The sequence below is a fragment of the Oncorhynchus kisutch genome, linkage group LG11 (assembly GCF_002021735.2).
Source record: "Oncorhynchus kisutch isolate 150728-3 linkage group LG11, Okis_V2, whole genome shotgun sequence".
In the NCBI taxonomy this organism is placed as follows: Eukaryota; Metazoa; Chordata; class Actinopteri; order Salmoniformes; family Salmonidae; genus Oncorhynchus; species Oncorhynchus kisutch.
In genome coordinates, this window is record NC_034184.2 from 24,848,193 (window position 1) to 24,872,250 (window position 24,058).

The 24,058-nt window shown below is 43.0% G+C and overlaps 1 protein-coding gene across 1 annotated transcript in view; it reads right to left on the bottom strand.

Annotated features, from left to right (window-relative positions):
• loxl4 (lysyl oxidase-like 4) overlaps window positions 1-24,058 on the bottom strand; it is a 59,143-nt gene that overhangs the window by 28,324 nt on the left and 6,761 nt on the right. The gene's annotated exons all lie outside the window — the stretch shown is intronic.

Here is a 24,058-nt window from a genome sequence, read left to right on the forward strand (position 1 = left end):
ATGACTAAATCTTGCCAAAAGAATCAGCGGTTGTAGAAGACAACTGTGTCATGTGTTTGGCAGTGGTGTAAAGTACTTAGGTAAAAATACTTTAAAATACCCCAAAAAACAAATTAAGTAGTATCTGTACTTTACTTTACTATTCATATTTTTGACAACTTTTACTTTCACTGCACTACATTCCTAAAGAAAATAATGTACTTTTACTCCTTACATTTTCCATGACACCCAAAAGCACTAGTTCCATTTTGAATGCTTAGCAGGACAGGAAAATTGTCTAATTCACCCACTTATCAAGAGAACATCCCCGGTCATCCCTACTGCCTCTGATCTGGCAGACTCACTAAACACAAATGCTTCGTTTGTAAAGGATGTCCGAGTGTTGAAGTGCCCCTGGCTATCCGTACATTTTTAAAAATCAAGAAAACCGTGCCGGCGTGTTTGCTTAATTAAAGGAATGTGAAATTAGTTATAATTTTACTTTTACTTTTGATACTTAAGTATATTTTAGTGATTACATTTACTTTTTGTACTACCTTTAGACTTTTTCTGAAGTAGTATTTTACTGGGCGACATTCACTTTTACTTAAGTCATTTTCTTTTAAAGTATCTTTACTTTTACTCAAGTATGACTATTGGGTACTTTTCCCACCACTGGTGCTTGGTTAATGCCACACAAAATTATACCCCCACACACACACAGTTTATTAGCCATATCGGTTGGCATGTGTTGTTGATGAACACAGATGGGTGAAGCATTCCCTACACCTCACAAACTGGCCTCACATTTGGTTAATATGGTCCATGCCACACAGAATTACAGCCAAACACATTGTCAAAAACAAAAGCCACCTTGGTGGGCATGTGCTGTTTGTGTACATGGACACAGACAGTACCAGTTATGTCCTAGAAGCATCTGTACCTGACATTGTGGCCGTACGGATGTCAACAAGTATAAATACACTTACATAGACAAATATGTCCGCCTACAGAAAGGCCCATCTGTGTTGTGCTACAGTAAATCTTTGTGTGTGCGTGCATGTGTGTGCATAGGTGGTATTTTGGTGACCATGAGTGGCATAGTTAGAATAAGAACAAACTCATTTTTCCCTGTTCTCTCTGACCACCACGTCCTGGCTCTCGCTGCTTTACTTTGGGGTGTAGATATTTGCATCAGGAATGTCTAGTCTAGGTCTGTGTGTATGTTTAGAATGAGTGGTCAGAATGTAGGCCTATGTACCACATATGTTAAGTACCGTCAGCTAAGCCAGGCTTCAAGGGGAAAAACAATGATCTCTGTTGACAACGTGGGGGTATAGGTCTGCTCAAACAACTGGGTTGTATTCATTAGGCAACAACTCTAATCAACAACTTGATTCCAAGATGGCGTAGCAGTAAGTCGTCCTGTCCTGTCGTGTCCCTGTATTTATCGTTTCTTTTTCGTTTTTTACATATTTTCTCCACATATCTCTTTGAAAACATTTTGCTAAACCCTAAGCTTCCAAATACTCTCCTGCAACCCGACTCACCCAATGTAGCTATTTTTCCTAAAGTATTTATATTTACTTCGGAACCCCTCAACTGAAGCTAGCCAGCTAACCAGCGGGTATGCTAGTGGTCTTCAGCTAACCGGTCATCAGCTAACCTGTAGTTCGGAAAGCTCTCGCCTGTTCGTACAACGCGACTCTAACCAGAGCATAGCGGACCTATTTATTTTTCATCCCCGGATTCATCCCCGGATTCCCACCGCAAACGGAACATCTTTCAGCTGGATTTTTCAGCAACTAGCTATCTAGCTAAACCGCAACCCCGGATTACTCCTGGCTAGCATTTCCACCCACTTAGCTTGAAGCTAGCCCGGCCGTAGCACCTGTGCTACCACCGTAGCATACTCCTGAGCTACAATACCCGGGCCCACGACCGGTCTATCGATGTCATCGCATGAAGAGGAATAAACAGACTCACCCCATCGCGACGTCCCCCAAAGGCTAAGTCTCTAGCCCTCACTATCTCCCTGCTTGCTAATTCGGCCTGCTAACTGCTAGCTTGTCCAGCTCCGGTCCGCTAACTGCTACCTTGTCTAGTACGGGCCTACAAACTGTTAGCTTGTTAGCACAGGCCTGCTAACCGCCTGAATCGCCGCGTCCCAAACGCTCACCGGACCCATATTTACTTTCTCTCTCTTTTGACTTTTAATTTGTTTATACCTTCCGGAAACCTGCCTCACCCAATGTGATACGGAATCGCTATTATTTTTTTTAATTTTTAGAACACACTCAAGAACCTCCAGAAGCTAACCAGCTAACTAGCTACAAGCTATTTAGTCATTGTTAGTTTTTTTTTAACCTGGATAACACTCGCCAGTCCAGCTTCCCTGCCCCATCCACCGCTGCCCCCTGGACACTGATCTCTTGGCTACATAGCTGATGCACGCTGGACTGTCCATTAATCACGGTACTCCATTCTGCTTGTTTGTTTTATCTGTTGGCCCCGTTGCCTAGTCTACGCCATTTTACCTGCTGTTGTTGTGCTAGCTGATTAGCTGTTGTCTCACCTACTGTTTTAGCTAGCTTTCCCAATTCAACACCTGTGATTACTGTATGCCTCGCTGTATGTCTCTCTCAAATGTCAATATGCCTTGTATACGGTTGTTCAGGTTAGTTATCATTGTTTTAGTTCAAAATGGAGCCCCTAGTTCCACTCTTCATGCCCCTGATAACTCCTTTGTCCCACCTCCCACACATGCGGTGACCTCACCCATTACTACCAGCATGTACCTCCGCTGTACCCGCACCCCACCATACCCCTGTCTGCGCATTATGCCCTGAATATATTCTACCATGCCCAGAAACCTGCTCCTCTTATTCTCTGTCCCCAACGCTCTAGGCGACCAGTTTTGATAGCCTTTAGCCGCACCCTCATACTACTCCTTCTCTGTTCCGCGGGTGATGTGGAGGTAAACCCAGGCCCTGCATGTCCCCAGGCACCCTCATTTGTTGACTTCTGTGATCGAAAAAGCCTTGGTTTCATGCATGTCAACATCAGAAGCCTCCTCCCTAAGTTTGTTTTACTCACTGCTTTAGCACACTCTGCTAACCCTGATGTCCTTGCTGTGTCTGAATCCTGGCTCAGGAAGGCCACCAAAAATTCAGAGATTTCCATACCCAACTATAACATCTTCCGTCAAGATAGAACTGCCAAAGGGGGAGGAGTTGCAGTTTACTGCAGAGATAGCCTGCAAAGTAATGTCATACTTTCCAGGTCCACACCCAAACAGTTCGAACTATTAATTTTGAAAATTACTCTCTCCAGAAATAAGTCTCTCACGGTTGCCACCTGCTACCGACCCCCCTCAGCTCCCAGCTGTGCCCTGGACACCATTTGTGAATTGATCGCCCCCCATCTAGCTTCAGAGTTTGTTCTGTTAGGTGACCTAAACTGGGATATGCTTAACACCCCGCCAGTCCTACAATCTAAGCTAGATGCCCTCAATCTCACATAAATCATCAAGGAACCCACCAGGTACAACCCTAACTCTGTAAACAAGGGCACCCGCATAGACGTCATCCTGACCAACTGGCCCTCCAAATACACCTCCGCTGTCTTCAACCAGGATCTCAGCGATCACTGCCTCATTGCCTGTATCCGCTACGGAGCCGCAGTCAAACGACCACCCCTCATCACTGTCAAACGCTCCCTAAAACACTTCTGTGAGCAGGCCTTTCTAATCGACCTGGCCCGGGTATCCTGGAAGGACATTGACCTCATCCCGTCAGTTGAGGATGCCTGGTCATTCTTTAAAAGTAACTTCCTCACCATTTTAGATAAGCATGCTCCGTTCAAAAAATGCAGAACTAAGAACAGATAAAGCCCTTGGTTCACCCCAGACCTGTCTGCCCTCGACCAGCACAAAAACATCCTGTGGCGGACTGCAATAGCATCGAATAGTCCCCGTGATATGCAACTGTTCAGGGAAGTCCGGAACCAATACACGCAGTCAGTCAGGAAAGCTAAGGCCAGCTTCTTCAGACAGAGGTTTGCATCCTGTAGCTCCAACTCCAAAAAGTTCTGGGACACCGTGAAGTCCATGGAGAACAAGAGCACCTCCTCCCAGCTGCCCACTGCACTGAGGCTAGGTAACACGGTCACCACTGATAAATCCATGATTATCGAAAACTTCAATAAGCATTTCTCAACGGCTGGCCATGCCTTCCGCCTGGCTACTACAACCTCGGCCAACAGCTCCGCCCCCCCCGCAGCTCCTCGCCCAAGCCTCTCCAGGTTCTCCTTTAACCAAATCCAGATAGCAGATGTTCTGAAAGAGCTGCAAAACCTGGACCCGTACAAATCAGCTGGGCTTGACAATCTGGACCCTCTATTTCTGAAACTATCTGCCACCATTGTCGCAACCCCTATTACCAGCCTGTTCAACCTCTCTTTCATATCGTCTGAGATCCCCAAGGATTGGAAAGCTGCCGCAGTCATCCCCCTCTTCAAAGGGGGTGACACCCTGGACCCAAACTGTTACAGACCTATATCCATCCTGCCCTGCCTATCTAAGGTCTTCGAAAGCCAAGTCAACAAACAGGTCACTGACCATCTCGAATCCCACCGTACCTTCTCCGCTGTGCAATCTGGTTTCCGAGCCGGTCATGGGTGCACCTCAGCCACACTCAAGGTACTCAACGATATCATAACCGCCATCGATAAAAGACAGTACTGTGCAGCCGTCTTCATCGACCTTGCCAAGGCTTTCGACTCTGTCAATCACCATATTCTTATCGGCAGACTCAGGAGCCTCGGTTTTTCGGATGACTGCCTTGCCTGGTTCACCAATTACTTTACAGACAGAGTTCAGTGCGTCAAATCGGAGGGCATGCTGTCTGGTCCTCTGGCAGTCTCTATGGGGGTGCCACAGGGTTCAATTCTCGGGCCGACTCTTTTCTCTGTGTATATCAATGATGTTGCTCTTGCTGCGGGCGATTCCCTGATCCACCGCTACGTAGACGACACCATTCTATATACTTTCGGCCCGTCTTTGGACACTGTGCTATCTAACCTCCAAACAAGCTTCAATGCCATACAACACTCCTTCCGTGGCCTCCAACTGCTCTTAAACGCTAGTAAAACCAAATGCATGCTTTTCAACCGGTCGCTGCCTGCACCCGCATGCCCGACTAGCATCACCACCCTGGATGGTTCCGACCTAGAATATGTGGACGTCTATAAGTACCTAGGTGTCTGGCTAGACTGCAAACTCTCCTTCCAGACTCATATCAAACATCTCCAATCGAAAATCAAATCAAGAGTCGCCTTTCTATTCCGCAACAAAGCCTCCTTCACTCACGCCGCCAAGCTTACCCTAGTAAAACTGACTATCCTACCGATCCTCGACTTCGGCGATGTCATCTACAAAATGGCTTCCAACACTCTACTCAGCAAACTGGATGCAGTTTATCACAGTGCCATCCGTTTTGTCACTAAAGCACCTTATACCACCCACCACTGCGACTTGTATGCTCTAGTCGGCTGGCCCTCGCTACATATTCGTCGCCAGACCCACTGGCTCCAGGTCATCTACAAGTCCATGCTAGGTAAAGCTACGCCTTATCTCAGCTCACTGGTCACGATGGCAACACCCATCCGTAGCACGCGCTCCAGCAGGTGTATCTCACTGATCATCCCTAAAGCCAACACCTCATTTGGCCGCCTTTCGTTCCAGTACTCTGCTGCCTGTGACTGGAACGAATTGCAAAAATCGCTGAAGTTGGAGACTTTTATCTCCCTCACCAACTTCAAACATCAGCTATCTGAGCAGCTAAACGATCGCTGCAGCTGTACATAGTCTATTGGTAAATAGCCCACCCTTTTTCACCTACCTCATCCCCATACTGTTTTTATTTATTTACTTTTCTGCTCTTTTGCACACCAATATCTCTACCTGTACATGACCATCTGATCATTCATCACTCCAGTGTTAATCTGCAAAATTGTAATTATTTGCCTACCTCCTCATGCCTTTTGCACACATTGTATATAGACTCCCCCTTTGTTTTCTACTGTGTTATTGACTTGTTAATTGTTTACTCCATGTGTAACTCTTTGTTGTCTGCTCACACTGCTATGCTTTATCTTGGCCAGGTCGCAGTTGCAAATGAGAACTTGTTCTCAACTAGCCTACCTGGTTAAATAAAGGTGAAATAAAAAAATAAAAAATAAATAAATAAGGAAACAGACTGAAACAGGGATGGACTACCTGGTTTCGTTTTCCATTTAGAAAGTTGCTAGACTCTTAGAAAAAAAGGTGCTATCTAGAACCTAAAATGGTTCTTTGGCTGGCCCCATAGGAGAACCATTTAAAGAACCCATTTCGGTTCCAGGTAGAACCCTTTTAGGTTCCATGTAAACAATCTTTCCACATAGGGTTCTCCATGGAACCCAACATGGTTCTACCTGGAACCAAAAAGGTTCTAACTGGAACCAAATAGGTTCGCCTATGGGGACAGCCAAAGAACCCTTTTGGAACCCTTTTTTCTAACAGTATCCGTTTGGCCATAATGAATATGACCCTGGTGTGGTGTTGCTGGGGTGTTGGTAACATAACAAAATAAGAACTCTTAAATCACTCTTACTTGGCATCTTACAAGAACATTGCTGGTACAACAACATTTGTAAATAACTGGATCACTAGGAATGGATTCAAGAATAAACACTGGGCATTTTGAAACAACTCTTTAACCTAACCAACCATGCATAGGCTATATACAAATGTGACTTTGAACAGCTATGAGCAACATTGCTGGGAAAATGTTGAAACAAAACCCCCAAACGCACACAAACAAACACTCAGTGTTGGCACACTTTAACCGTAAGAACTTGTCAGGCCGTCCGAGAAACGAAATAAATGAAAGACCCGAATGAACTTTGATTCATAAAACATTTAGGCCAGAGTCCATTCCTGACACTCCATCAAAGGCATAGCAAAGACGTGCCCAAAAGGAATCCCCTGTTGATTCTCTCTCTCTCTCTCTCAACACACACACGGTCGATCAGCATCAAAGCAGCCGTCCCTCAGTTCCCGCAACAGGAGTGCCAAACAGGAGTTGAGGTAGACCACACACACACCTCAGTCAGTTGCACTTAGGGAAACAAATACATCTACAGATAACACAGGATATTTGGATTTCCATCATGAAACTAACAAACATGTCTGCCTTTCTAGTCACATACTACAAACAAGGATGTTGGAATCAAGAGATTCAAATTGTTATTAAGTAAGTGGTTCCTCAGCCATTTTTTTGGTTTACTTTATTCAACTTTTTGGTCCAAGTATTGATTGAACTAAAAAAAAGCTTAGTTTTCCAAACTTAGCTCCAACTTGAGAACAGTGCTTTTAACATACAATGTTTTCAACTTACCTACATGGTTATATTGTGCATGCTTATTTATACAGTAATTCATATTCAATATGTAGTCACCTGGGATTTTAACTCACAACCTCTTGGTCCATGGCATTCCAATCTTCCTGCTATGCCAACATGTCTGTGTCATTGACTGATTTTACCTGTGTTACACTTTGCACTTCAAAGCAAATAACTATGTTATTTATCATAGTGATTAAGGAGTAACATTAAAACAGAGTAATATACCCCATCAACATCAGTCAACTATACAGAAAAGCCCAAAATTGCTGAAATAAGTAACTCAAATAGTGATGGGAGAGTAGTCAGATTCACTGATAATTGACACAGACATGGAGATGTTTCAGGAAGATCTGAATGCCATGAACATAGAGGTTGTATGTTCAAATCCCAGGTGAGGACATGTTGAAAAATAATTATTGTACAAATGAGCATTCACAATGTAATCATGTATGTGAAATATGGAAGTTTGTTTTTTTAACTGCTGTGTGTAACTAGTTCCACAGCCTTTTTTTGTTGGTAAAATGCCCAAATAACAATTTCTAGTTGAAAGAACATATGAGACAAGTTGACAGAAATTTTGGAGCTAAGTTTGGGCCAACTGATTTCTCTTAGTTCAGGTAACACTTCGGCTGAAAAGTTGAGTAAACAAAAAAAAGGCTGTGGAACCAATTACTTACTAAAAAGAGTTGAAACAGCCAGTTCTCTGCCAGTAGGTCACTCGGTATAGCATACTATTGGGAGTCAACAACCAATCATATTCACCTAAAGAAAACTGACATCACGCTCAACGGGCCAATAGATAACAAGCCCACCCTTGAAAGCCCCTCCTCTGTGGCTATAATACCAGGGCTCATATTCATTTTCAAAAATTATTCGCTCTTCAGCTTGCCTGAAAACAGAAAGTCACATAAACTCTTCAAGCACACGATGATTACGAGATTCTGCTCCAACTTAGGTGTCTGTTAGTGGGGAGAGACAACTCGTCCCCCAAGATTAGGGTTCCCCAACTGGCGGCAAGTGGGTTGTTTTATTTGGCCCCCAAAGTTTTCTGAGTAAAAAAATAATATTTATTGGTATAGAGTACTTTTTTTTTTTGGACATAAAAGACTATAAAAACACCAGGAAATCACCTACAAGTGATTTTAATTTAATAAATTTGTTCCCAAGTATTCCTACGCATAACACAGATACACGTGATCATATATAAATGTAAGGAAGGTTTGAAATTATTATTTTAGTCAAACATTATATCTGTTTGGGCTTCTAGTGATCCATTTTCAGTCTACAAATTCTTTGTAATTCTCTTCCGGCCACCGAACATCCGCTCAAGCAACAAATCGCCCCGTGGCTGAATCTAGTTGATGATACCTGTCCTAGAAGTTGCGAGTTTTGGGTCTTGGTATTGTTTTTTTATTTTGTAGAAGCTGACTACTTTCGGCTCTGCTTGTGTAGCCAGTGCTACTTGCTTGAGTAAGATGGCCAGCGGTAAGAAAGAGTATGTTTTAGAGGCCAGGACAGAGAAGCAGCGCTGGTTGGAGTTGATAGGGGTGTCATCCCAGCCAAGTGAGGCTCATTCCAGTGTCTCATTCCAGTTTCTCTGGCAGTGTCCAGAAGGGTTGAAATACTATCCCTGGTTTGCTCTGGAGGGTTTTCAAGAGTGTGAATCAGATGACATCAGTCTGGGGCAGCCTAAAGCCCTGGCTTTGGATTCGGCAGGGGAGAGTGAAGCATTGGTGGTTAATTGGAGGCTAACCAGCTACCAGCTATCAGCTATCAGTCGGCTAACCTTTAGCTCGGAAAGCTCTCGCCAGTTCATACAACGGGTTTCAAACCAGAGCATACCGGACCTATCTTTCTCTCCATAGCACCGGATTCCTACCACAAACTCTGAACCTATTCATCTGAATCATGGCAGCTAGCTAACCGCAACCTGGGTTGGCTACTCCTGGCTAACGTTCCAGTCCCGGAGCAAGCACCAACTAGCCTGGGGCTAGCCCATGCTAGACCATGCTAGGGCTCCTGGGCCACTCCTGAAGCCCACTCCTCGGCTACAATATCCGGTCCCCTTCTACTGCCGGTATGAGGCACGGAACCCAGCCGATCCTTCACGACTGGAATACCGACATAATCTGCCCGAGGATCCCAACAGACCCCTCAGGCGCGACGTCCCCTGAAGGTCCATTCTTCTAACCGCAGCCTGCTAGCTATCTATAGCATATTGGACTGTTTAGCTGAACCATCAGCCAGTTTCTTGGACCACTATACCCATTTTGCCAATTGGACTTGGACCCCTCTGCTACTTGGAACCCTACTAATTCCATGACTGGTCTATCGACGTCACCGCAGGAGGAGGCAAAAACAGACTTTCCCCCATCGCGTCGTCCCTCTATGGCCCTTATGCTACCTGACTAGCCCCGGCCTGCTAACTGCTAGCTTGCTAGCACCGGCCTCCTAACTGTCTGAATCGCCGTATCCCCAGCCAGCCCAACCACTCACTGGACCCATACGATCACTTGGCTATGCATGCCTCTCCCTAATATCAATATGACTTGTCCATTACTGTCCTGGATAGTGATTACTGTGTTATTTCACTGTAGAGCCTATAGCCCTGCTCAATATGCCTTAATCAACCACGTTGTTCCACCTCCCACATATGCGATGACATCACCTGGTTTAAACGTCTCTAGAGACTATATCTCTCTCTTCATTACTCAATGCCTAGGTTTACCTCCAATGTACTCTTCCTACCATACCTTTATCTGTACATTATGCCTTGAATCTATGCTATCGTGACCAGAAACCTGCTCCCTTTACTCTCTGTTCCGAACGTGCTAGACGGACAGTTCTTATAGCCTTTAGCCATACCCTTATCCTACTTCTCCTCTGTTCCTCTGGTGATGTAGAGGTTAATCCAGGACCTGCAGTGCCTAGCTCCACTCCTATTCCCCAGGTGCTCTCATTTGTTGACTTCTGTAACCGTAAAAGCCTTGGGTTCATGCATGTTAACATTAGAAGCCCGCTCCCTAAGTTAGCTTTTTCACTGCTTTAGCACATTCTGCCAACCCGGATGTCTTAGCCATGTCTGAATCCTGGAAAAACCCTGAAATTTCCATCCCTAACTATAACATTTTCCGCCAAGATAGAACTGACAAAGGGGTCTGTGTTGCAATCTACTGCAGAGATAGCCTGCAGAGTTCTATCTTACCATCCAGGTCTGTACCAAAACAATTCGAGCTCTACTTCTAAAAATTCCCCTTTCCAGAAACAAGTCTCTCACCATTGCCGCTTGCTATAGACCACCCTCTGCCCCCAGCTGTGCCCTGGAAACCATATGTGAATTGATTGCTCCCCATCTATCTTCTGAGCTCGTGCAGCTAGGTGACCTAAACTGGGACATGCTTAACACCATCCTACAATCTAATATTGATGCCCTCAATCTCACACAAATTATCAATGAACCTACCAGGTACAACCCCAAATCTGTAAACAGGGGCACCCTCATAGATATTATCCTAACTAACTCCTAACCAAGATCTCAGCAATCACTGCCTCATTGTTTGCATCCGTAATGGGTCTGCGATCAAACAACCACACTTCATCGATGTCAAACGCTCCCTAAAACACTTCTGTGAACAGGCCTTTCTAATTGACCTGGCCGGGGTATCCAGGAATGACATTGACCTCATCCCGTCAGTAGAGGATGCCTGGTTATTCTTTAAAAGTGCCTTCCTCACTATCTTAAATAAGCATGCTCCATTCAAACAATGTAGAACTAGGAATAGATATAGCCCTTGGTTCACTCCAGACCTGTCTGCCCTTGACCAGCACAAAAACATCATGTGGCGTTCTGCATTAGCATCGAATATGCAACTTTTTAGGGAAGTTAGGAACAAATATACACAGGCAGTTAGGAAAGCTAGGGCTAGCTTTTTCAAACAGAAATTTGCATCCTGTAGTACAAACTCAAGAAACTTCTGGGACACTGTTAAAGTCCATGGAGAATAAGAGCACCTCCTCCCAGCTGCCCACTGCACTGAGGCTAGGAAACACTGTCACTACCAATAAATCCACAATAATTGAGATTTTCAATAATCATTTTTCTATGGCTGGCCATGCTTTCCACCTGGCTACCCCTAGCCCGGTCAACAGCCCTGCGCTCCCTACAGCAACTCGCCCAAATCCAAATAGCTGATGTTCTGAAAGAGCTGCAAAATCTGGATCCCTACAAATCAGCCGGGCTAGACAATCTGGACCCTCCCTTAATAAAATTATCTGCCAAAATTATTGCAACCCCTATTACTAGCCTGTTCAGCCTCTCTTTCGTATCATCTGAGCTTCCCATAGATTGGAAAGCTGCCGCGGTCATCCCCCTCGTCAAAGGGGGAGACACTCTAGACTCAAACTGCTACAGACCTAAATCTATTCTACTCTGCCTTTCAAAGGTCTTTGATAGCCAAGTTAACAAACAGAATACCGACCATTTCGAATCTCACCGTACCTTCTCCGCTACGCAATCTGGTTTCAGAGCTGGTCATGGGTGGACCTCAGCCACACTCAAAGTCCTAAACGATATCATAACACCATTGATAAGAGACATTACTGTGCAGCCGTATTCATCGACCTGGCTAAGGCTTTCGACTCTGTCAATCACAACATTCTTATTGTCAGACTCAACAGCCTTGGTTTCTCAAATGATTGCCTCGCTTGGTTCACCAACTACTTCTCCGATAGAGCTCAGTATGTCAAATCGGAGGGCTGTTGTCCGAACCTCTGGCAATCTCTATAAGGGGTGCCACAGGGTTCAATTCTTGGGCCGACTCTCTTCTTTGTATACATCAATGATGTCGCTCTCGCTGCTAGTTATTCTTTGATCCACCTCTACGCAGACGACACCATTCTGTATACCTCTGGCACTTCGTTGGACACTGTGTTAACTAACCTCCAGATGAGCTTCAATGCCATACAACTCTCCTTCCGTGGCCTCCAACTGCTCTTAAATGCAAGTAAAACTAAATGCATGCTCTTCAACCGGTTGCTGCCCGCACCTGCCCGCCCGTTCAGCATCACTACTCTGGATAGTGCTGACTTAGAGTATGTGGACAACTACAAATACCTAGGTGTCTGGTTAGACTGTAAACTCTTCTTCCAGACTCACATCATTAAACATCTCCAATCAAAAATTTAATCTAGAATCGGCTTCCTATTTCGCAACATAGCAACCTTCACTCATGCTGCCAAACATACCCTTGTAAAATTGACCATCCTACCGATCCTCGAATTCGGCGATGTCATTTACAAAATAGCCTCCAACACTCTACTCAACAAATTGGATGCAGTCTATCACAGTGCCATCCGTTTTGTTACCAAAGCCCCATATACTACCCACCACTGCGCCCTGTATGATCTCGTTGGCTGGCCCTCACTTCATACTCGTCGCCAAACCCACTGGCTCCAGGTCATCTACAAGTCTCTGCTAGGTAAAGCCCCGCCTTATCTCAGCTCACTGGTCACGATAGCAGCACCCACCCGTAGTACGCGCTCCAGCAGGTACATCTCACTGGTCACCCCCAAAGCCAATTCTTCCTTTGGCCGCCTCTCCTTCCAGTTCTCTGCTGCCAATGACTGGAACGAACTGCAAAAATCTCTGAAGCTAGAGACTCTTACCTCCCTCACTAGCTTTAAGCACCAGCTGTCAGAGCAGCTCACAGCTCACAGATCACTGCACCTGTACATAGCTCATCTGTAAATAGCCCATCCAATCTACCTTATCCCCATACTGTATTTATTAATTTATCTTGCTCCTTTGCACCCCAGTATCTCAACTTGCACATTCATCTTCTGCACATCCTACCATTCCAGTGTTTAAATGCTACTGTATATTGTAATTCCTTTGCCACCATGGCCTATTTATTGCCTTATCTCTCTTATCCTACCTCATTTGCACATGCTGTATATGGATTTTTCTACTGTATTATTGATTGTAGGTTTGTTTACTCTATGTGTAACTCTGTGTTGTTGTATGTGTCTAACTGCTTTGCTTTATCTTGGCCAGGTCGCAGTTGTAAATGACAACTTGTTCTCAACTGGCCTACCTGGTTAAATAAAGGTGAAATAAAAAAAATTGCAATTTGCAATTTATTAATTTGCAAAGTTGCAGTGATCATTTAAAATAAGTAATCTAAAGATAAATATTTTTAAAAGTCTGTCCCATTTCAAGGACTGTCAGCTTAAGAGGCAGACACAAGCTTATACTATACTAAATAAAGCATTATTTGAACAACCGTGCAGAAAGTGTGGCTTCGCATTTTCAAAATGGTATGTTTTCAACAGGATTTGACCTCATAACCTCACGTCCCAAAAAGATCCATAGTTCCCTACTCTACCTGCTAAGCTACCGGTCTGGTGAAAAACACTGTACAAAATCCTAACTATATTTGTAACTAAGGTGTCCAGTATTTATTTATTTTTTACATTTTTTCTATTTCACCTTTATTAAACTAGACAAGTCAGTTAATTAAAAATACAAATAAATTAAGTAAAAATATAGGACAAAACACACATCATGACAACAGACACAACAAAACACAACAGAAAGCGAGACCTAAGACTACAACATAGCATGGCAGCAACACATGATAACACAGCATGGTAGTAACACAACATGACAACAACATGGTAGCAACACAACATGGTAGCAGCACAAAACATGGTACAAACATTATTGGGCACAGACAACAGCACAAATGGCAAGAAGGCAGAGAGAACAATACATCACGCGGAGCAGTCACAACGGTCAGTAAGTGTCCATGATTGAGGCGTTGAATGAAGATATTGAGATATAATTGTCCAGTTTGAGTGTTTGTTACAGCTCGTTCCAGTCGCTAGCTGCAGCGAACTGAAAAGCCGAGCGACCCAGGGATGTGTGTGCTTTTTATAAATAGGCATCAACCAGTGGGTGTTGTGATGGATATACGGAGATAACCAGTTTACAGAAGAGTATAGAGTGCAGTGATGTGTCCTATAAGGAGCATTGGTACAGCACATGGTGAAGGTAAAGCACATCTAGCCGCTCAAGAGCACCCTTACTTGCCGATCCTTAAATTACATCTCCATAATCTAGCATGGGTAGGATGGTCATCTGAATCAGGGTTCGTTTGGCTGCTGGGGTGAAAGAGGAGCAATTACAATAGAGGAAGCCAAGTCTCAATTTAACTTAAGCCTGCAGCTTTGATATGTGCAGTAGAGGTTGGTGTTTGAAAGCAGCTTAGAATCAAAGAAAGCACCGGAACCACAGTGAAATCAGTGGAATCTAGCATTTTCTAACACACGTTTTGAAAAAGCATGCAATCAAATGATTCTTTGGATGTCATTGGTGATGTAATTCAGATAAAATGTTACACGCATCTGCACACTGCTTCAAAGTTAGCTGCTTAGCGATTTTGACACATGCCTCTGAGCTCCGGTATCAAACGTAACATCACTAGTATTTACCTCCTGTCCCTGCAGTGGTGAAGAATCACTAATCCCCATTTAAAGATTTCACAGATAAGCTAAAGGCAACCTAAGATTCCCTCATTCAGCCAGGCTGGTGCTACCAGACAAAATCATGAATATAGAGGGTATGGAGGAGGCAGTGCTCGTAAGCACACCGCCGAGTTACTCCAGAGGCTAACAAGGGGGTAAATCCAAACACGGTGCTTTCGAGTAAACTGTGCCGGTTCTTGGCAGATCAGATGGACAAAGTGTACCAGGCTGAGGATGTGGCAGCTCGTTCATTGAATGTGGTCACAATGCTGCTGATGTATGATACTGATTTGTTGCAGGAGCTGAATAAGACCATGGAGGCAGGGAAGCCGGTTTCAGAGCTTCTCAACGAAATCCCAGGCTACGGTTGATTTTGTGCTGCATCTGACCTGCTGTACTATCCTGTCTGTGGGGAAAAGTATGAAGGCGACAGTGGTGGCTCAGTGGGGCCCTACTCCCCAAGTATTTACTGTGACAATAGGGCTCACAAGTGGCTCAGGTCAATGGGGGCAAGTTACTGGATGCCGAAGTCCCCAAACCTAGTCTGGGCTGGGTATCAGAATGGTGGTACCACAAAATTTTGTTCAGGGGTATCGAGAGTGTGGTATCGTACAGGTGTGAGAATAATAAACACCGTTTATTATTCTAACTTTTCTAACTTTATTCATGCTACTTCTTCTGTCTTTATAGGTATTTATGGCGAGCTCTCTCTACAGTACACAAAACGATTGCACGAATCCCTCTTTCTCTGTAATGATTGCGCAGATAACTAGTGATAACCAGCTAACTAGTGTGTATATTATGAACACTTGTATAACACACATTATGAACAGGTCGAATCAGGTTGAGAAAACAGATTTACTGTTCCTAGACTACACCTCTGACTCAGTAATGGTGTGTGTTTAAATGTGTTTAACCTCTCAAGAGCCCCAGTCTGCCTGAATAATCAGTGTGTTCGAGGCCTCCACCCCTCATTTACCAACCCACAGGGAGAGGGAGAGCAAGGGTGAGAGCAAGAGTGAGAGAGGCTAACGATAGTGGGACCTACCCCTGTTGCTAAATGACAACAGTCACCCTGCTGTTTCTGTTTTCCAGCACCGTCACACTCCCTTACTTTCCTGACTGCCTTACCTCTCTCTCTCTCTCTCTCTCTCTCTCTCTCTCTCTCTCTCTCTCTCTCTCTCTCTCTCTCTCTCTCTCTCTCTCTCTCTCTCTCTCTCTCTCTCTCTCTCTCTCTCTCTCTCTCTCTCTCTCTCTCTCTCTCTCTCTCTCTCTCTCTCTCTCTCTCTCTCTCTCTCTCTCTCTCTCTCTCTCTCTCTCTCTCTCTCTCTCTCTCTCACTCACTCACTCACTCTCTCTCACTCCTCTCTCACTCCTCTAACTCCTCTAACTCCTAGGAAGCTACAGTATCTCCCTCCCTTACCATACAGTGCCAAAAGAAGGAGTACTGTTTGAACCCTGAATATTAATAACAACCACTTTAACCACCAAAGGCTTTGTCAGGGTAGTGGTTGTTGGGAACCACCGATCTAAGCACAGTTTTCAGTTGTGAAGGTGAAGTTACAGAGTTGCATAGTCTTTGTCCTCCTATCATATCAGGATTAACTTTTTCCATGGAATCAGAGATGACAGCCTATGAGCTCCTCCTTGGCTAGGATGATATCTTACACAACGAATGCAGTATGACATACCCATCAAAACAAAAAGCTATTTAAATTACAACTTGGGCTGAGCACCAGGGTTCATCGCTTCTCCACAACCACATAAAGCACAGCCGCAATACATAGGCCTACATAAATTAAAAGTCGGCCATATAAATTAGAGACGAGCTCACTTAGGATCACTCAGATTGCTTAGATCTGAGACACAGCCAAGACTGAATCGGACACACAAAATGTCACCCTAAGGAAAATGATACCCCCGATCTTAGGGAGAGCTGAGCTGAAGTGCAATTAAACAAAATGGTGGTTGTAGGTCCTCAAATCTCCAGGGTGACAGAGAGAAACAGACGTTGCTGACACAGCGGGCCAAAGTAGGGCCCAAACTATAATTGGATAGCATCAGTGGCTCAGTCCCTGCCCTACACACTCTTCTTCACTCACACATTTACAATGCACGCATGCAAACATACTTACGCAGACACACAAATGATGCACACATACATACTGTACATACACAGACACACACACACACACACACACACACAAAGGATGCATGTATACACACACACACAAAGGATGCATGTATACACACACACATCAACGGACACACATACAGCTATAATTGGGACGTTTTTTCTCTGGCGGCAGGCAGGGCAGAAATCCTGAAGAGCCTTACTCCTGCCCAACCTATAATTACAACATCTTCAGACTCTCATCCAGACCAGGAGAGATGGACAGAAGCCAGGACGGGACAGGAGCCATTTCTAAGAATGGACCAGAGACTGTCTGGTATATATGTCAATCCATGCCAGGTCATGCCAATCCATACTGGGCTCTGCTCAGTTAATTAAAGGTGCAGTCTATAACTTTCATTTCAAGTTAAATAAGTGCTATTTTTATTTAGCTTCTTAGACAACCGTGTTTGAAGAAAGAAAATAATGAAAGTTGCAGACTGCACTTTTAAGCCATTTCAGTCAACCAACCATCAGACACTCAATCACACAATCTTAGGATGTGGGCTATTGGGCTATTCATAAAAACTGTTATGTCTTACAATTATCAACCAACCAGGGCTAAAATACTAATAAAATCCATTTTAAAAAATGTAATAGAGCAAAACTGGCCTTAATAACTATATAGACTTTAAACATGTATAACTGCAATGAGGTGAAAAACGATCTAGCCGTTCTAGGTCATATCAGAGTAATGTGATGACAGGTCTAAAGCTTTCATCAGCTGGACCAAAAGGCATACAAACACTTGGGTACTGTTCAGTAGGAAGGAAATGAAAGAAAATGCTTTGAAACAGATGGGAGTTTTGCCAATGAGAATGTCAATTTTTGTTGTCAGTTTCCAGATGTTTTCTCCCATTTGTGAACCCAACATCAGGTCAACCCTAGGACACAAAGACAGAACTGAATCAAAACAGATAGCCACCAAATGCCATCAAAAATTTAATTTAATTTAGTAAACTCAGAATGCAACAGAGGCCTACTGATGAAAAAACAAACCGGTGGTTTGACCTTTGAAAAGACAATGGCCGTATCCGAATACCCGTACAAGTAGGCATTTTGGGTATGCAAAATAAAATGTTTTATAGTAGACTGTGACATTTCGAAAAATGTGCATGCTTTAAATACCAGGTTGTCATACTCACTTTTACTTTTCATGCAGTAGAATCAAAGATGATCTATTATATTGATAAGACAGCCGAGTGAGAACTCTAACAATGGAAATACATGTCCTCAATGATTGAAGGCAGGCGAGATCAGGTGGGACTATTATAGCCAATGAGAGGGCAGATACACAGGCACAGCTAACTAGTTTTCTAAAAGTTGCCAGAATGCACGTGCATCCACTTATATCATTTGTAACGGTTTAAACATTACAAAACGTATATTTGATCAAACAAGCCTCACCTAATTCGACGCTCTCTCATAGACCTCCATACAAAAAAAGGGCTTATCTCACGCTGATAGATTTTGGGCACAGTAAATCCTCATGCTTCATCTCTTCCTCTCTGGTAGAATTCACAGCACACTATTGAGGAAGAGAGTCATCTTTTCAGATCCACCTGTGTTTGACAATGACTGTTGTCAGCTGATAATGAGATAAGGGGACACACTGTACCTCAATGAACGAATGGCGGGAAACAACACAATTACGCATTAGATGACGCATTCTCACTATGGGTGAGTCTAGTATGTTCATACTTGTTGCTAATTGCATACATTTTAACTAAAGCATATGTTCTAAATAGTATGTCTATGATACACAGAATGCAGTTTTATTAAGTAATAGGCAAGACAAGGCCATTGGACTAGCATGCACTTGTCAAAACCGGACAAAGAAATGTTCCTGAATATATCGACCTCTCTTAGTTTTTTTCTTCTTTATTCCTTACTTTCTCTTTCTTTTCTTGAAAGCCTTGGTGTTGCTGTTCCTTTGACCTCAGAGGTTATAAAACAAGATGCCAACAGAAGTCAGCTGCCTGTGAAGGCTTCAGGCCAAGTCCTTCAGGCTACACCAATCTTGTCCTCTTCACTCACCACTCCCTCTCCCCCTTCCTCCCTCTCCTTGATGCGTAGTCAGACTCAACTTCATTCAAGGAATACTGCGAAAGCTATAACTACCCCATCTATCCTATTCTCTATCTTTCATCTGCTGTTCTGTTTAGGCAGAAATGAAGAAATGCATTTCACTGTACTTGTGCACGTGACAATCAGTGGTGTGAAGTACTTAAGTAAAAATATACAGAACAAAAATAAACATAATAAACATAATAAAAATGTTTCATGAGCTGAAATAAAAGATCACAGAAATGTTCCATAAGCACAAAAACCTTATTTCTTTCAAATTTTGTGCACACATTTGTTTACATCACTGTTAGTGAGCATTTCTCCTTTTCCAAGATAATCCATTCACCTGACAGGTGTGGCATATCAAGAAGCTGACTAATTAGCATGATCATTACACAGGTGCACCTTCTGCTGGGGATAATAAAAAGCCACTCTAGAATGTGCAGTTTTGTCACACAACACAATGCCACAGATGTCACAAGTTTCGAGGGAGCATGCAATTGGCATGCTGACAACAAGAATGTCGACCAAAGCAGTTACCAGATAATTGAATGTTCATTTCTTTAGCATAAGCTGCTGCCAACATCGTTTTAGAGAATGTGGCAGTACGTCCAACTGGCCTCACAACCGCAGACCACGTATATGGCGTTGTGTGGGCGAGCAGTATCTGTGGCCAACAAATACATATCTGTATTCCCAGTCATGTGAAATCTACAGATAAGGTACTATTGAATTTATTTCAATTAACTGATTTCCTCATATGATCTTTAACTCAGTAAAATAAATGAAAATGTTGCATGTTGCATTTATATTTTTTGTTCAGTATACTTTAAATTACTACTAAAGCAGTTTTTTTGTATCTGTACTTCACAATTTATATTTTTGACAACTTTTACTTCAGTACATAAAAAAAAAGTACTTTTTATCCATACATTTTCCCTGACACCTATAAGTATTCTTTATATTTTGAATGCTAAGCAGGACAGGAAAATTGTCTAATTCACCTACTTCTCAAGAGAACATCCCTGGTCACCCCTACTGCCTCTGATCTGACAGACTCACTAAACACACATGCTTCGTTTGTAAATGATGTCTGAATGCTGAAGTGTGCCCCTGGCTATCCGTGAATTTAAAAAAAACAAGAAAATGGTGCCACCTGGTTTGCTTAATATAAGGAATTTGAAGCTGTCTCAGCCTCCAGTATTTATGCTGCAGTAGTTTATGTGTCGGGGGGCTAGGGTCAGTTTGTTATATGTGGAGTACCTCTCCTGTCCTATTCGGTGTCCTGTGTGAATCTAAGTGTGCGTTCTCTAATTCTCTCTTTCTCTCTCTCTCTCGGAGGACCTGAGCCCTAGGACCATGCCCCAGGACTACCTGACATGATGACTCCTTGCTGTCCCCAGTCCACCTGGCCGTGCTGCTGCTCCAGTTTCAACTGTTCTGCCTTATTATTATTGGACCATGCTGGTCATTTATGAACATTTGAACATATTGGCCATGTTCTGTTATAATCTCCACCCGGCACAGCTAGAAGAGGACTGGCCACCCCACATAGCCTGGTTCCTCTCTAGGTTTCTTCCTAGGTTTTGGCCTTTCTAGGTAGTTTTTCCTAGCCACCGTGCTTCTACACCTGCATTGCTTGCTGTTTGGGGTTTTAGGCTGGGTTTCTGTACAGCACTTTGAGATATCAGCTGATGTACGAAGGGCTATATAAATAAATTTGATTTGAAGTATATTTAGAACAAAATACTTTTAGACTTTTACTCAAGTAGTATTTTATAGGGTGACTTTCACACTTTCCATTAAGGTGTCTTTAATTTTTATTAAAGTATGACAATTGGGTACTTTTTCTACCACTGGTGACAAAAAAATTGAAACTTTACTGTGGTATCCAGGCCTGATGCAGTGTTGACCTGGCTGACAACACCTACAGTCCCCACACAGCTGACATTCTCAAGACCATTCAGTCATAATTGCCTATAGGGGTGAAGGAAGGAGTGAGTGAGTCATTGAGCAGCATGGAGTATTCGAGAGAAGTAACACGCACTGCTGTTCTGGGGTTGTGAGTGGAGCTCTGCAATTCAGAAGCCGGATGGGAGGGAGGGAAAAGGGAGCCAGTCCAGGTGCATGTAGCCAGCACTTAAAAAAAGCTCACACCAATCACTGTGCCCCCTCATATTTATCCTGTAATTTTATTTATTATATATATAAATAACTAGCTACCAAGAACCTCTTTCAGGCTATCAATCAAGTTAGAGTAGCTTGCTTGTCTAACTATATTAGCTGGAAAGCCTGCTGGCAAGGTTGGTAGACTTAAAAAAATCTAGCAACTACTAAATGTACTGAATAAGACTCACATTACCTTCAATCTTTAACCCAGATTTTAGCAGAGATACAGAGAAGCATATTTACTTCCTTTAAAAAAATTACCGCCAGTCATGAAGTTAAAGACCACACAAGGGGAGTGCTTAGATATGCATAAAAATTCCCAAACCATCCATACTTTCTGCCCCCTCAGAGTTTTGGGGTGCTTGACACCCCTGGTGTGCCTCCATACTATTGTAGCCTATACTGTGTAAGAGTATTAACGGCACTTCCTAGATTGGGTCGGGATCGGCAACAAAATAATTCCCTCTGTCAGAGCTCTCGCTCCGATCTTGTGGAGGTGTTTTTGTGTCTCCCCTTCTAGTCGGTCACCATCTCGTGGGCCGCAGTTGATCTGGAGTGCACTGTATCCTGGGTGGGCAAGCTTCCATTTCGGTGTGTTGGTGGGGGAGATTTTCTCACAAGGTGTTTTTGGAATGATATGATTTTGTGCACATTCTAATATATATATATATATATATATATACTGTACAAGCGGAGGCAGTTTCTGTAAGACTGCTTTGTAATGAAATAAAAGAGAGAATGCAGCTCTCTTACAGACAGAGAGGTCCATTACACATTTTTATACAGACTACAATGGGTCCTAAAATTGTCCCCTGTGATAAAACATATTGCGGAATGGTAGACTGTGTCCAAGGGTTTCAAAACAGAGGTTGCCGAATGCATGTAAACAATATCAGCAAAATCCATTACAGGGAGAAGCGTTGTCTTAACAATCTTTCTCCTATTTTCAATACTGGGGTATGATTTATTTCGACATAAAAAACAATCTTAGCTTCTTAGTCAGATTTTCTATCTGCGATACGAAGAACAACTTGTCATCAATCCAGACACCCAGGTACCTACAATATATTGAGAAACAAGCTCAATTTGGGCTCCATTTGTAGCGCAAATATGCAGATCCTCAGGGTCAACATTTTGTGACCTAGAGAACAGCATGAGCTTGGTTTTACTTGTATTTAACACATATTTAAGAACTGTAAGTGATTTCTGAATTGAATCAATGTCATGCTGAAGTTCACGAATGGCCTGCTACACCGAGGTGGCACAGGAATACAAAACTGTGTCATCTGCATAGAGATGAATGTTACAAGTATTAACAGTTTCCAATGTCATTAATATACAAGGTGAACAATAATGGACACAAAATTTAACCCTGAGGAACACCTTTTTGAATCTCAAGAAATTCAGATTTTACCCCATCTATCAAGATGGCCTGAGTTCTGTCGCTAAGATAATTCTGAAACCATAAACAGGCTGTATATCCCAGGCCAGTTTTTGGTAACTTCTTCAGCAAAACAGAATTATCAACAGTGTTGAATGACTTTGACAGCTCTTTTTAGCATCCAAGGCATTGACAAGATCATTAACAACTAGCGTGGATGCTGTGATAGTACTATGCCCAGGCCTAAACCCTGATTGGTTTATATTAAAAATACAATTATCAGATAAAAAATAAACAAAGTTGTACATTAACCAATGATTCAAGAATCTTGAAATGGGGCGATAGTTGTCAAGATTATTTGTATCCCTTATGAAGTGGCAGCACATAAGCGGATTTCCATGCTTTTGGAATACTTCCTGATAACAATGTTAAATAAACAATGTGGGCTACTGAGCCAGCAATAAAGGGAGCTGCATGCTTAAACAGAATAGGTTCCAAATGATCAGCCCCTGTGGTTTTTTGTTGTTGTCTAATGTTAGCAAAGCATCCAGGGCATCTTTATCAGTGAATTTCCGAAAAGAAAACTCCTGACCAGCATTTTCAGTATCATTCAATAAATTTTCACCATCAACATCCAAACTACTCTTTTCAAGAGCTGGCTTGAGATACATTCTAATGTATAGCCTGCCGAGATAAAATGGTGACTAAATGCATGAATGATACATTTAGTCAGAAATAGGGCCACAATCTAAATGAATGCATTGGGGTAGAGAAAAGGAGACACAACCCTTCAGTGATGTTACAGCTTTCCAAAATGTACCTGGGTTCCCTATACATTTATATAGTGTATTAATATAATCATCAGATTTGGCTTTTTTAACTAGTTTTACACTAGTTTATACTCAGAAGGGTTGGATCTTGGCATCCGTATATCCCTGACACATACAATGAGAGAGTGGTCACTAATATCCAAAGCAAAAACCCCAGTCCCAGCATATTTATCTGGAGTATTGTAAATATGGGGTAAATCAAAATCGATTTTGTAGGGTCCTTTAAGTTTGGACGAGTAGGCTTTGTAATCAGCTGGGACAAATTTAGATTAGCACAGAAATCCTTTACAATCCTGCCTCCTGCGTTCCCCATGCAAGATTAAACTCTCCAGCGATCAACACCTCTTGGGTAGTAAAAATGGCAATTAAATCAGTGAGTTCGTTTAGTGCACACTTCTTGGCAGAGGATTCCTGTAACTGTTCTTTTTTTTGTTTGAACCCAACTGAAGACTTAAAGCCAACAATTAAAAGTGTTTAGGACTAGAGGTAA